Source organism: Meleagris gallopavo, chromosome 7, assembly GCF_000146605.3.
Source record: "Meleagris gallopavo isolate NT-WF06-2002-E0010 breed Aviagen turkey brand Nicholas breeding stock chromosome 7, Turkey_5.1, whole genome shotgun sequence".
In the NCBI taxonomy this organism is placed as follows: Eukaryota; Metazoa; Chordata; class Aves; order Galliformes; family Phasianidae; genus Meleagris; species Meleagris gallopavo.
In genome coordinates this window covers 5,590,910-5,605,911 of record NC_015017.2, presented here as the reverse complement: position 1 = coordinate 5,605,911, position 15,002 = coordinate 5,590,910, and the positions used below count along the sequence as shown (strand labels likewise).

General features: G+C 38.5%; 2 long non-coding RNA genes across 6 annotated transcripts in view; one reads left to right on the top strand and one right to left on the bottom strand.

The window, feature by feature from the left end:
• The window catches only part of LOC104911625, a 140,508-nt gene extending 138,532 nt beyond the window's left edge, over positions 1 to 1,976 (top strand). For 2 of the 3 annotated variants that reach the window (XR_004160265.1, XR_004160263.1), the window contains exons 8-9: positions 1 to 273; positions 1,890 to 1,976. This is a non-coding gene — a long non-coding RNA (uncharacterized LOC104911625). Of the gene's footprint in view, positions 274 to 1,883 lie in introns of all 3 variants that reach the window. The other variant, XR_004160264.1, reaches the window with a different exon arrangement.
• The window catches only part of LOC104911624, a 36,954-nt gene continuing 23,927 nt past the window's right edge, over positions 1,976 to 15,002 (bottom strand). For 2 of the 3 annotated variants that reach the window (XR_004160266.1, XR_004160267.1), the window contains exons 2-3: positions 5,269 to 5,329; positions 1,976 to 5,147 (exon numbers count right to left, since the gene is read on the bottom strand). This is a non-coding gene — a long non-coding RNA (uncharacterized LOC104911624). Of the gene's footprint in view, positions 5,148 to 5,268; positions 5,330 to 8,147; positions 8,677 to 15,002 lie in introns of those variants that run through there. The other variant, XR_004160268.1, reaches the window with a different exon arrangement.

The window sequence follows — 15,002 nt, the reverse complement described above, 5'->3', positions numbered from 1 at the left end:
CACTCCCCCATCATTCAAGATCGTTTCACATGCACCTCCAAGAATTGTGTAGTGCATCACCTACAGAAACACCAATTATGCAAACTGTGGAAACAGGCAGGTTCAGCAGGATGACGAGATGAGCACATTTAAGAGATGCCTGGAATGACAGCAGCCCATCAGCTCTTGGGAAAAACAAACACATCCCAAAACCACATCATTGCAAGTGGACTTTGTACAAGAGAAACTTTAACACGAGAAGTTGGTAATGGCAGCGGGACACATGCTGAAATGGTAAGCAAAGAGTAAGATTTTATCCCCAGGGCAGAAAATCCTAGAAGCATAATTTGTCCAAATTAAAAAGATATAATAAATAAAAAAGAAACATCTAAATGTACCCTTCCATGAATGCAAATTGAAGTGAAATGCTTGAAAAAATCTCTTGGAGCATCTGTAGGAGGGCCACAAAAACAATCCAAAGGATAGAACATCTTCCTTAGGAGAACAGGCTGAGAGAGCTGGGGCTGTTCAGCCTGGAGAAGACAAGGCTGCAAGGCAACCTGACAGCAGCCTGTCAGTATCTAAAGGGGAGCTACAGGAAAGAAGGGGACTGACTCTTCAGCAGCGTGGTGACAGGACAAAGGGAAATGGTTTCAAATTTAAAGAGGGGATATTTAGGTTAGTTGTAAGAAAAAAGTCTTTTCCAGTGAGGGTGGTGAGACACTGGCACAGGTTGCTCAGTGATGTGGTAGATGCCCCGTTCCTGGAGACTTTCTAGGTCAGGCTGGACCAGGCTCTGACCGCCCTGATACAGCCGTGCACTTTGCCGTTCATTGCAGGGGAGCTAGACTAGACGGCCTCTGAGCATCCCTGCCAATTCAAAAGATTCTATGATTCTACAGGCACTGCTACAGGCTATTACTTCATCTAGGAGGCTTCCTTGCCTTAACATACAGCATTACCACGAGTTATTTCAGTTGCCTCATATACTCTGGTAAAATGCTTTTGTTTGTTCACTCTACATTTATCTATCACCTTTCACCACACAACTTGACATCTTTCACGCACCATATGTGGTCAATTAATGCCAAATGCCTTTGCAGCCAGCATCACTGCAGGTGAGCCTAAAATCTGGTAGATATATTCACCAGAAGGCAGCACGCCCTCATTCTGCACTAGGATTCCTCACTCGGCACCAGTGCCTGAAAAAACACGGCTGCCCTCATAGCTCATTATTTCTACACCATGGTATTGCTCCTGATGCCCCTAACGTCAAAGATTAACTTTATTGCAGTAGCACTGCCATAAGCTCTGATCTTCCTTGGGAAATGGCAGTTCAGATATTTGGGTGAATATATTTCAAGTAGAGGAATAGAAGTGAAAAGCACCTTTAAAGCAAAAGTCTAGAACTGAATGTAAGAAAAGCGTCTGATAGGAAATAAGCTTCCACATGCAGCTGACTTCCTGCATTTTGAAGACATCTGACATTTTTTGGGTTTTTCTTCTTGTTGTGCAAAGCAATTCCTATTCTTCTGTGACACTGCTATCTTACTGGTAAATTTTCTAATGGTCCCTTCCAGTCTGGACTGTTGAAAGCTATGAACGATTATTGCATAAAATGAACTCCGTGTAAAAATCAAACATTAAATATAATTAAGGTATAAGTTATCTCTTCAGAAAAGTCTGAAATCCATCAGTGTAAAACAAACTTGTCATGTGAAATCTGTGGCAAAGTGATATCTGACATTTTAAGCATTATACAAACTATACAGTACGTTTCTAAGAAAGATTTAAGAAAATCTACGATTTGAAAGCATCTGTAGAAATTCAAGCTAGCTTACCATAGCTGCTGCTTCTCTCTTAAAACGATCTTCTGCTTTTTTCCTCCTTCTTTTTTTTCTGAGAAAAAGAACATACCACAGGTTACAGCAAGATGAACACTGCATTTCACCAGTCACCAGCCTAACAAGTTGCCAGGCTATACGTGAAGTCCTTGCCTCTTCCACGTGTCCTCCTCTGAAGCTGGTGGTCCGTCACTTTGGCTCGCTACTCAGCAGCCCCTTCTCTTTCACAATGCAGGAAACTACTTCAAGAAGTTACAGCAGTGGAAAGCAGCTCAACAAACAACAAAAGAGTTGTTTGCAGTCAATTTAGACGTGATGGCAGACACTAAGACTAGAGTGGTCACGAATCACGTTACGAGATTTTCTAAAAAGAAAAAATAATAAAAATAACAGCCCCACATCTGTGCAGGACATTCCTGAATAAATTTAAATGGATCCTTGGGCACTAACAGGTGTTCCTCTGTTTTGCTTTTATGTCGTCGAAGTGTAGTAATGTTGTGTAGCTGCTTCTAATGGAAAGCTATTAAGAGTTTTGTACCTGTCAAGGTTTTAATTAATTCAGACCCAAAACCAAAGCTGGTTAATTAAGGCCTCAATTTACTGCACCCTTTGGAACATGTTGCATTTAGTCATTGTAGATACCATTAAGCACCATGGAGAAAACATGAAAGCAAGCTACTCTACAAGGCTGCACTTCGATTTCCAGTTGCCATGAGGTCTGCAAAGAGTTGGTCAAGAACACTACCTCTTATTTCTTAACAGAAGTTATGATTTTATGCAACTACTTTGTTTTTTGACAACCAAGGCATATTACAAGAAAAGATAACTCCTTTACATCCATTTTATTACATAAAGCTTGACGTATGAAAAATGCCAGTCATTAATTTTGAAAAGATAATGTTTTTTTTCTCCACATCAACATTTCAACTCACTGGCATTTCTGACCTCTCTACTTGCATGGTGAATGCTGTAATGCTCCCAGCGGAATATTTGTGAATATGTAGAGATAAGCATTCCATCCAACTACTACCACTGGCAGAAAACAAAAGTCAACGTATGTTGATCTGTATCATTTTTTTTTTATTTTTATTTTTACAAGAGGCTCTTAAGTTCATATAAAGTACAGCAAAAAAAAGAAATAGTTTTAGACATGCCAACAAGAAAATATTGTTTCCTTACCAGGCTTAAGCTTTTTAAAAATCAAATAACTTTACGGCTTATTGTGACAGCAGAATGATGATTATGTGAGTACTTCATGAGAAATATATTCAAGTAGCAATTTTCCCCTTGAAAGCAGTTTTCCGATATTACCTACAAGAACAATTCTTAATCCAACACAAACAACATTTTTCTGATAGACATACTAACATTTACTAGGGAATCATGGAATAAAATAATCCAAACACTGAGTGTAAATATTTCTAAATTAAGAAAAAACACCTTTAAAAACTGAAGGCTTATTGGTATAGTGCTATTGCTTAAATTTGTCTGTATTATTAGTGGATAAAATACGTAAAAGAACTGCCATGTGTAATTGTGCTTGGATGAAAAACTTGAGTTAAATCTTTGCCTCTGTACTGGAAGGATTGTTGGAACTAACAAAACTACTTATCAAGCCACATAACACACAAAATCAAAGTGGCTAGTACATTTCTGAATAATCTTTTTTAATCAATACTATATTATTTTGAGAATGTAAAGGTACCCCTAGAAAGGCATTCAGGAAAACTGTTAGTCTTGGTGAAGATTAATGCTATGATAGTAAGAAGGTACAGTGTAAAAAATAACCAATGGTAATTTAAAGTGAAATCAAAATGTAATGGTTTCACATATATTTATCATCGTGCTGTTGGTAACTTTTCTTACATGAACCTGTCACAAGATTTAAATAAATGTGACTACTACTACTTTGGCCCAACTCTATCTAATGAAACAATTATGGAGATAGAAGCCTATGAATTCCTCATATTTGTGATTTTGAAAGATGTTCCGACGGAACTGAATTTCATCTTTCAAGAGTCTTTCGTGATAGTCAAATAGGAGTCACATGTCATGTAACATCAGAGGAAAATAAGAACAAAGAGTCCATAATTGTTCCAAAAGAGGCAGTCTAATAGTTAAGACTGGTTCCCAACTCATGTTTTCCTTCAGTTTGGAGCTTTGGGAGCATGAATGAGCGCCTCCTGAGGAAAATAAGTAATGCGTAGTTCTGAACTCAATATTTTTCTCCTCCACTAGCAGGTGCGATTTCACTTAAATTAAATTTTACAAACTTCAATCAGATTTAATTTCCCCCCCTCAAGCTGAATGCATAAATAGGGCTTTCCTGTAAAAAGTTTCCATATACGTAAGCAGGTATCAACCCAGTGATAGGCATATCCGTGACTTTCTGAAATTGGAATGCATAACCAAACTTCATCTCTACATTTTCCTATTTTCTAAATTAAGTTGTTTATTTTGCTTTCATCTCTACCTGTATTCCTATGCAGACTTCTGCACAGACCAACTCTTTGTGCATAAGTCTAACTGGGGAAAGCCTCTCCAATGAGGTTTAGATAGTTGTCTGATAACAAAGATCTTTTGTGCATTCAAATACAAATGTCAAGTCACAAAAAGTGAATGTAATGAGGAGGAAGAAACCAGAAATTCAGTTGCAACACCCTCTGTGTTTTGTTTTGTTTTTTTAAAATCATATTGAACTCAGTATTTAATTACAGTTAATAAAAAACAGGACAGCATCTTAACTTTCACTGATCATTTTCACATTGTAAATACCTTCCAGACCAATAAGCATATCAAAGGGTGATACAAACAAGTGAGCTAAACCTCTATTGCACTTAGTTTCCCTATTTCTCTTTCATCTTCTCATAAGGAATAACTTCCAGAATTTAGGCATAAGATGACAGGACATAGAAAATTTGCATTTGGACTCCCCTTTATTTTCAGAAGATTAAATATTTGAGACTAGTATCTCATTAGAATTTCGCCATAAATCAAAGTATATTATGTCTTTCTCTGAAAAATCAGAGGCCTCTCTGTCAACTCCTTTTTGTCAGGGATGAACTATTCACATAATAGCAATCAAATCCCTTCTAGGTTGTCTTTTTGAAAAGTTAAACAAATTGAGTTACTCAAGTTTACTGGATATAAATAAACTCCATGATTTTCCTTAGCTTTAAAATCATCTTTTTTCTTCTTAAATGCTTTAATTTTCGTTCCTTGACAAAATACTGGCCTCATCAGGACATCATCAGAATATGAAGAAATATACTGATTTTAGATTTCGCCTGTTACACAGCAGAGGGGATGAATACTGCAATAGGCCTGAAAGGAAAATTCCAGAGGTCATAAATATTGAGCAGCATTAAAGCAGCACAGAATAGCGCACAGTATTTCATATTTAAACTCCACCTGAATTCATTCAATTTTTAGTATCTTTACTTACCTTCCTCACTTACTGCTTCCACCTTAGTCTGCATATCAGAGATCTGCATTCTGTACTTGCTCTGCCGTACCAGAAGGAAGGAAAAGAAGAAAAAATGATGAGCACAGTGAAATTTGATTTTCAAATTCTAATTCGAGTCAGGTCTGCCAGCTACTTCATTAACATTTCCAAACCTGACAAGGTACTCCTGGCTTTTACGGAGCACTAGGATTGATTTAAAGCTCTGCAGCTTTAGTTAGTATTCACAGTTCACTCAGATTCATTCTGAAGGTACAACTGGTGTACTAGATTTAGTATCTACAGATATAAACACAGTGCAGATGATTTTTATTGTTGGCATAACCAATGCACCACTGCCATTATCGTAACGGCACTGCCTACTCAGAAGATTTTATGAAGGAGAATAATGGATTCTTCCTCATGACAGAGCGGACTTGCCTTCAAAGTGTTAATATGTCTGTACAAACAAAAGCTTAATGGGAATGTCGATCATTTTTGTGCCCAGAATGACTATGGAACCAGAAGGCTATGGGTAATGAAAAGCTACTACAAGGAGTTTCAAAAAGACCCGCTAGCCCCCTAGGGTCTAGGGCCGTTTAGACTAATTTGGGTTGGGCACCAACCACAGCAGGGTCAGTGGAGCAGCACAAGGCATTCTTCCCATTCCCTTCTTAAATGGAGGCACTTTAATTGTCACAAGGTGTTTACCAGCCGTTAACTTGAAAGTGGCTCTAATTTCTCCGCGTGTAATTAGGGATGGTGACTAAAGCTGATCAGGCATCATCCTGTCAACTGTCTCAGATTAGGGATGCAAGGCACCTCTCCCTTTTTCCCAGTCATGACAATTCATTAGTTCTGCTGCTGGAGAGCAGCTGTACCATTCAAGAAGTAATTTATTCAGATTCCCTCAGAATTATTGCTGAAACATGGGAAGATGAGTGATTTGATGAAGCTCTGCATTTACTGTCAGATAACATTATAGGTTGGATGTGTGGCCAGAAATGATAGGAGATTATGTTTTGTCAGAAATATTGCCCTTTTTGAGTCAAAAGATTAAGTTCGACAAGGCAAAGGACAAAATGCTTTAATGTGTCCATCACATCTCATACTGTTATCCATAAAACACTCACAAAATCATCTGGCCTAGTAAAACAAACAAAAGAAAACTCACACCTGTTCCAAAGATCAAAAAATACAAGATGTTCTGCTTGATTAGCAAATTGGGAGGTGGATGCGAACGAATGCAATTCATACTGACTTAAATGCCACGCCAAAACACATGAGTTAAGAACTTAGGTATTTAAGTTGTGCTCTGAGAAATAACACAACTTCTATCTTCTTAGCAGCAACGAAACAAATGTGCATCGCTCAGAAAACTCGCAGCTCTAACTTATGGATGTTATCCTTTCTTTCTTAAAACCTCAGTGGCAACACTAGGAGGAACACGGCAAGGTAAACTCAGAGTCAGAAAGCAGATCACAGGGTTCTCCAAGCCAGTTCACTTTCCTGGATGTTCAGTTTATAATTAACAATTACTGTCCTACCTCCAAGAGCAGCAACGATTGGATGTGCCAGGAGGGAGCACAGGAACAAGGTAAGGATACGGTCACATCGCCAGGTAAACCCTGCAGCTTACACCAGCCTGCAGCTAAGGAACTTCCTGAGCTTCAGTTGGTGTTTTTGCTTTTCATGGCTCTCTATCATTTTTTTTTCCTGGAAGTTTGACCATTACCTATAGAATTTTTTTGTTATGAAATGCACATGCTCCATTGAAAGCTGTCTCCTTGCATCCACTCTGAACTCTGGAAACACCGACTGGGGCCAGCTTTGTCCTTGACAGAGATAGTGTCGCACATCACAAACACAGTCAAAGTTCAACAAGGCAGATTAATGCAAAGTAACTCGTCAAATGCACATTTCACATGAAAAGGCAAAAGCAGTTTAAATTTATCAGTTGCTATCTCAGTGAGTATTTAACTGTAGCAAACTCCACATTTAGGTACCATTTCAGATAATTTCTTATGTCTGAAACAGGAAATTATTCCAGAATATTTCTTCTGTATCTTTCACATTACATACATTCAAACTTGCTTCAGATCCCTGTCGTTAACTAACTCACGGATGCTCAGTTGCTTAACGTGGCATTTTTTTCCAAGGATTTGACTCAGACTTTGCCAGGTTTCAGCATCTGAATATCAGATGCTCTCAGTGTACGCATCAAGCACACCAATATATTTTCCCAGCCACGTAATGTCATCAGCGCTGACAACCTCGTCATGGTCTTAAATCCAATATCCTGTGGCCTCGCTGACTTCTGCATTTTAATTTGCTATCCCAGTGCACAGTAATTTCTGGTTATCTTTGTCACAGTCTTAAGCACATCTCAGGCTGAAATGTTGGCAGGCTGTCATGTTTGCTAAGAACAGGTGCTCTGACTTCCTTTGTGGGTTTTTCTCCCATCTGCGCTCTAAAATTGGGTACTCTATGTGTGAAAGTAATCCCCGGTCATCCGTAATACGTGGATCTTTTTATCCCCGTTTTTATACATACATGCACAGGCATAAATTTTAATCAGGAAAAGCTGAGATGAAATACCAATAAAGGAGGACTTGTTCAACATGACACTTCATTTACAGATACAGCTGAGAAGACGAACGCCTGAGCCAGCAGCCTGTCCACTACATCACCAGCTACCCAGAAACAAAATGCCATGTATGATTCCTCACCACTCCCAAGAAACTTGCGCTGTCATGTCATCCATATACATGCTATCTCTCTAGACAGTAATATTAATGAAAACACAAAACTCAGTTTTAAAGTGCATGATACCTTTCAGGGCACACGTGTATGCCCTGAATCTGTTTTGATATGCAACTTACATTAAGTAAGCTTTGCTCCCTGGGACTCTCCTTCTTGAAAGCTCCAAACAAATGTACCTGTGAGCAAACAAGTTTGGGCAGCGAAATGAGAGAAAGCGATAAGAAAAAGGGAAAGAAGGAAGAATACACAAGGTGAAAACACAGGTATATTTGTTTGTAGGCATCAGCCAGAATAATTATTCAACAACAGACTTAGGAACAGATCCTAGGCGTTCTGGGTCCATTTTATTCTCTATGCTTTCTATTCACACCGTTAATTTCTTGCCGTTAACATGGGATAACAGAATACACTTTCCACAGGAAAAAATGAAAAAATATACCTAACGTACAATACAGAGAAATAAAGACAAATTTTTTAATGTCTCTATTTAAACAGGGTGGTATCCTTCCATTTTATCTAAGGTGCATATTTAAATGATACAAAACACTTCTGAAGCACCTAGCATTTAGCAGTGTTCTTAGGAGGAGCTTTCATTCAACCAACAGATTAGCAGGAAAACAAACCTTACGTCTATTTGTATGGGGCTGCTGAATCACAGCCTGAACCTCTGATTGATCACCAGAGATGAGCAATGAGTCAGCCACAGAAGCACAGGTGAAGCTGTGCTGCAGAAAAGAGTGGAGCCTGGCTGCACCTCTCCTAGACCCATTTAAGAGCTGACTGCCAGTGGGGAAGGATCTCTTCTGGAGATCCATTCCACCAAAGTTTACCATGCGAGCCCAGGATAGGGTGAGTGTCCTTCTTTCCTAGTCTAGTATAATTTACATCAGCCAAACTCCTGGATATACTATATTATCTGTATATTCATTGATTGTACATCGATTGCTACGGGACAAAATTAAGATACAGAAAAAGTAAAATAGCATGTGCATGAAAAAACCTATTTTCTTCCTGTGACTGTAAATAGACAGATTATGGTCATTACAATTCTGTATTACGTTCACAAGAAAAAAATAATAAATCTATCTTTAAGTGTAGAGATCAAGAGTACTTTCTACACAAACCAGCAAAATGATGTGCTGAATGTCCTGGATGACCTATGGGAAAAACATTAAGTCTGCACTGAGTTAACCCAGTAAACAGAGCTTCTCAGTAAACAGCGCACTGCACACAGAACCATACAATCACCAAGACTGGAAAAGACATCCAAGAACATGTAGTCCAACCATCCACCTACTGCCACCACTTCCCAAAAAACCATGTTCCTCAGTGACGCATCTAAATGTTTCTTGAACACCTCCAGGGATGCTGACTCCACCACCTCCCTGGGCAGCCCATTCCAGTGACTGATCACTCCTGCAAAGAACGTACTTACCTAGTATCCAACCTGTCCCATCCACATAAAGAAGGACTTCAAAGTAAACCAACGAAACATAGGTCCTCATAAACACCACCTGCATCACCAATGAAACCTTAGCATTTCAGAGGTGCTGGGTGTTTTCAGTCTGTATTTGAGGGCACTGTCCAAATGGCAGTGATAAAGTCCGTCCTGCTCAAACATTATTCATTAGCTCAGCAGAGTAAGGAGGCTTCCCTGCATTCATCAAATAGTATTTCAATCATGATTTTGTAGGTTTTTATCTAACTATTTCCCTAAATGCTGCTCAGCTGCTTGACATCTCTTACATTTTTCATGAGTAGTTTCAAATAACACCAGCTAGACCCAGGAAAGCATTGTTACAGAAAATCACTGAAGAATAAATTGTTTACAGCAACAATGGGTTTCTTGAGCTCTTCTCTCTGAGAAGATGTATGGACTGTGAACACCAGGTATTTTAGCACACAGTTGTTTTTTTTTCCCCCACTCAAGAGGGCATTCGTTCTGGAGCTCTGAAATGTCAGACAACTGGCAGGCACACTTTACATTCACCTCATTTCTTGCTACTAAAATTGTCTTTGCTAACAAAAGAGAAACTCAAAGCCAATTTCTCCTCCACAAGTATGTGTCACCTCTTTGGACTTCATTGTGTCTGGAAAATCCAGGGTCAGGAGTGACTGACATCCAGGTTGCTTTACCATAAAAATCTCACCGCTTCTTTGCGACGCTTATCGCGCTACGCAGAAAAACAAGTACTGTGTGTTTGTGTGTGTGTGCATCATTATGTTAAGGAACTCTACATACTCACAGAGTTAGAGAGAACAATGATGATTCTAAGAGAAAACCATTAACCCTGGAAAGCTGTAAGACCATACTTAACTGAAAATTATTCTTTAACATTGTTAGTATTGTCCACTATTAAGTTTCATACTACACAATTAATAAGGCAAAAGCATATCATGAAGTGATTCTGCAATTTTATTATGTAGAGAATATGAGAAACAATGACCATAATTAATTTGCATAGGACACGATCAAAACAGATGAGCACATCTTCAGCAGTCAGTCAGGCTAACACAACATCTGGCATTAGCTATCAGAAACCTTGAAGAAATAATTGGAAATACAAAAAAGTCTATTTTATTGGGAAGCTATAAAACCAGAAATTTACTGCAATTGGAAATCCTTGCATCAAGACACCCACTTCCCAGTTCCACAGGACAACATTCAGCAACTCTGAAATACCATCCGTATCACACTTTGGAGGGCTTTTCCCTCTCTAAGCCAGCAGTTAGTCCCCATTTACCTCTATTATTTACATCTTACAGCAGAACTATCACTTGAGATTTTTTTTCTGAGCCATGCTGAGGTGCTTTTGAAGTTACTCAGTTACAGAAATTACTATTTCTAAAGCTTCTTTCAAGTAAGAATCATTAAGAACTTCAATACACAATCTCATTTAAAAAATAATAATAATAATCTAAATGAGAATTGACTTAGTTTCCAGGCAAGTCATCAGGTCTCATAGATGTAGATGTTGCTCTTGTTCCCGCAGAAGCTCGCTGAGCAATTATATGGAAATCACTTCTGTTCACTGTGTTTTGGTTTTCTATTCATTCAACTGAGATAAAGGTTCCTTTCTCTGACCTTTTGTAAATTTTCTCTAAAGCCCATTGCAAATTCTACTGTGCACATCCCATCTCTTGTTACATGTAAATTCAGTTATTTATTAAAGTAAGACCCTGATTTCAGCTAGGACCTCAAAAAACAGCTAAAGAATAAAAGATCAAGTAACAACTAAACAAAATTTATTTCAGCTGGATTTAAGAATGTTTTTTTGTTTGTTTGTTTGTTTTTTTTACCTTCCAAAACATATTCTTTTAACCATCAGTTTAACACAGATAGTCTAATTCCCTACTTTGCAATGGCAACGTTAAACGTGTAACATCTCACATACAGAAAGGGATTTCCTTCTAGCAACCAAAGTAGCATTTATTCATTCCTGCATCCTTACAAAACCCTTAAAATTCTATAGTCTATGCGAGTTATTTAAGACAATCTTGAAGAAAGAGACTTCTGGTCTATGAATAGCACCAAGCCTCTAAGAGTCTGTAGAGAATGAATATTGGATATATTACCTGTTGTTAAGTCAGAATTGATATGCTAATAAAAAAATAAAAACATGGAGCCATAGGCAGAGGCATCCTCTACTTAATCAGGAGACATTACTTCAGGTATTCCCTTAGATTTTAAGGGAAAGATGTCTGACTTGTTGGAGCTGCAGAGCACAACTTCAGAAAGATGAGGACTAGCAAGCATGAGCAGTTGGAGACATTTTTGTGATGCCTTCCCTCCTTGATCAATTGGATACTCTTGTTAAATACTGGTGTTTTCCAGGACCAATTGGAGCAATCTCAAAATGGATAGGCTTTGACCATAGAACAATATTTGATGTACGTCAAGGCACGAACAAAGGCGATGGTAAGCCTTGGATTAACCTGTTGTCTTTAAGTGAGTTATTCTAATGAATGCAATGCAGACGCAGTATTACACTTTAGGTCATCAGAAGGCTGCCGACACACAATGCTGAACTCTGATGGATTAGATACTTTAACACTACTGGAGAAATAAACATCACCTAAGCAGAACTGATGTGGTCCTAACGTCACCAGTATGCAGGACTGGAGAAGACCCTGTAGATTTTCTTGCCCCGTACTTCTAGGCTAAATACAGAAAACTTTCCCACACTCCTTCAAGACAGAATCATTTCCCTAATTTTCCCCATTACTTGTTTGCACCCTTGACTGAATTCAGGCTTCTTAGATAGAAAAGACTTTCCAGGCCAGCAGTCAGAGTTCCATTACTGGGACCTGAAAACAGCTGCAGTAAACTAATAACGCCTCTGTTGTTTAATAAGCAGAAATCTTTCCTGTGACCGTTTTCCTTAAGGGTAAGAAAAAAATAAAAATAAAGAGATAAAGAGCAAAGGGATGTATAGGTTACAGCGTTTGCTATGACAATGACTTGCACCATGCAGTTTCCTAAAGCAGGCTTCCAGATATGTGCTTCATTTAAAACACATCTTTAAAGCTCTGAATCTCCCAACTGAAGCCTCACTGAAAAGTTAACCATTTTTGTTGTAATCATCTGAGAGAAAACAGATTTGATTTTAAAAGGAATTCCTAATTCCATGAGATAACACTTCTATATCTCTAATATTTTGGTTTGAAATTAACAGTTGTTTATTATATGGACTACTTCTAGATGTGTCTGAAATCACCCAGTAGTTTCAAAATACTTTAGTAAAAGACCTTTTTGATGTTTTGGTGTAACAAAGTTCATTAAGGTAACAGCTGTGAGTAATCTGGCTCTAAGTAAGTGATCAGTGGCTTCACTACCTACCTTGAGCAGATGACAGAAAAATTCCTAAATTCCTAAACTGGAAGGAGTAGCAAATAATCAGATAGAACAATACCTAAGACAGGTTGTACAAAGTTGAAAGCGTTCAACATATATAGCACATGCAGGGTTGTCAACATGTTGATATATGTAAGATGGTCTTTTGGAAACAAACAAAAAGCCAACAAGGTAAGGATGCTCAGAAGGTAAAACATATTCAAAAACAAGACACTTGGGAGTTGACATATCTATTTATGTCTATACAATCCTGATATTACATAGTTACAAAGTAAATGCAGTCCAAATTACATCCAGGTCCCTTCTGCAGTCAGACAAAATTCAACGATCATTAAAAAATTATAAACTACCAAGAATAATGCAATTTAACTGGACAGAAATAAAAAACACCCTTTTCCCCCTAAGGCAAACTCACGCGATCATGGCCATCTCCTCATATTTCCCTGACCAGCCCTTCTCTTCTGAGAAACTCTCCTGATCCACTGAATTTTCAGGAAGAAAAACACAGTCCACAGAGTAAGTCACAGAGCACATATGTGTTTTCCAACCAAACAAAACAGACATCCTACCACCAGCATCAGAGCAAAAAGATCTGTTGTATCATAGCAGCCAGCCTAAGTAGAAGAGCAGAGTGGTACAAATAAGGGCAAGTCTCAAAGGACACATCAGAACTTCAGCTTTTAGGTAAAACCCCTCACAATCTTACCAACAGTAAAATACCAAAAGAGATACATTAGTAATCAACATAGCAAATTAGGAGGAAAAAAAAATGGCTAGGACATTGGGAATGCTGTGGCCAGAGGGAGGAGGTCTCATTAAAACAGCTTTTTGACACAAAGATGATGTTATACAAGTAAGCAAGAAACAAACTGAGATAAAGAACTGATACCTAATTAGACAAAGTCATGTGGCAGCAAATAGCGTTACTTAGATTTTACACTATATAATAAAGATGTCATCGCAGACAATGGAGCTAATTAAATGCATTCAATACACACCGTTGATCCCAAATCTACCATTCCTGAAGAACTGACACAGCCGAGAAAGATGCAGACAAACTGGAAGGAGATCTGGGGGGGAGAAGTGCATTGCCAAGTATACGTGAAGAAACATTTTACCAACAATATAAATGTTGGATTTGACAAGATGAGCTCCTAGTGTCCCTTCCAACCTTACCCATTCCCTTAGTTCACAAGTCTGTAGTTGCTCAGATAGACATGAGTCATGGACTTACAGACATCTAACCCTCCAGCAAAAAAATATTTCATATAGCAATGAAACGGTCTGGAAAAGTAGAGACAAAATTTGTATGAATCAATGCAACATAAGAAAAGAATGGTGTATCAGTAAGAGCAACTCCATCCTTAGACTTGAGTGAGATTCATCTGGATGCCTGAAAAGCAGCATACTCCAGTGTAGAGATCAGTTCTCCTTGGGGGAAAATGCAAGGAAAATCCAGAAAGTTTTCCTCAACTCCTACAAAGAGAATTCAGCCTTAATTAGCAGTTCTTGCTTATTCTGTCAGGAAATAGACACGTTCTTCACATCCAACCTCTGCTGACTTGACAGTCCTGAACGTTTTCCCCTTGGCTTAGAGATTTGTACCTGATCACTGACAAATGGTGAAAGCCAAAGTTGATTCCAGCTTGATGTTTAGTGCTTTGTATTCCAACAACCCTGAGAAATTGCACCAAGCTTTCACAAACCCTCACGGAGAGCACTCAGCCACGTTGGCTGGTCAACGAGCAACTGCTCTGTATAAAGGTCTTTGGCTAATGTAGGTGGCAGCAACGTACACACCTATGCTCCTTGAAGAAACCTTTGTTCAAACAATACCAGACTGTTTCAAAAAGAACTGCTTGGATTTTGCCTGCCTGCGAGCAGATCTTCATGACGCATTGTGAGACCAGAAATCCATATGTAAAACCTAAATGACATCAGATGATGATCTTATTTATAATGATGGCTGGACCATTGCGTGCTAATATTCAAAAACTAATTTTTCACTCTATTTCCCTCCTGCAATTTTTTGAGATTTAACTGATCATTCCTCAGCTGTAATTTTGAGCTCCACTGAACTGTTGTGGATGTTCCATTATGTTCTTTTTTCCCCCCCCTT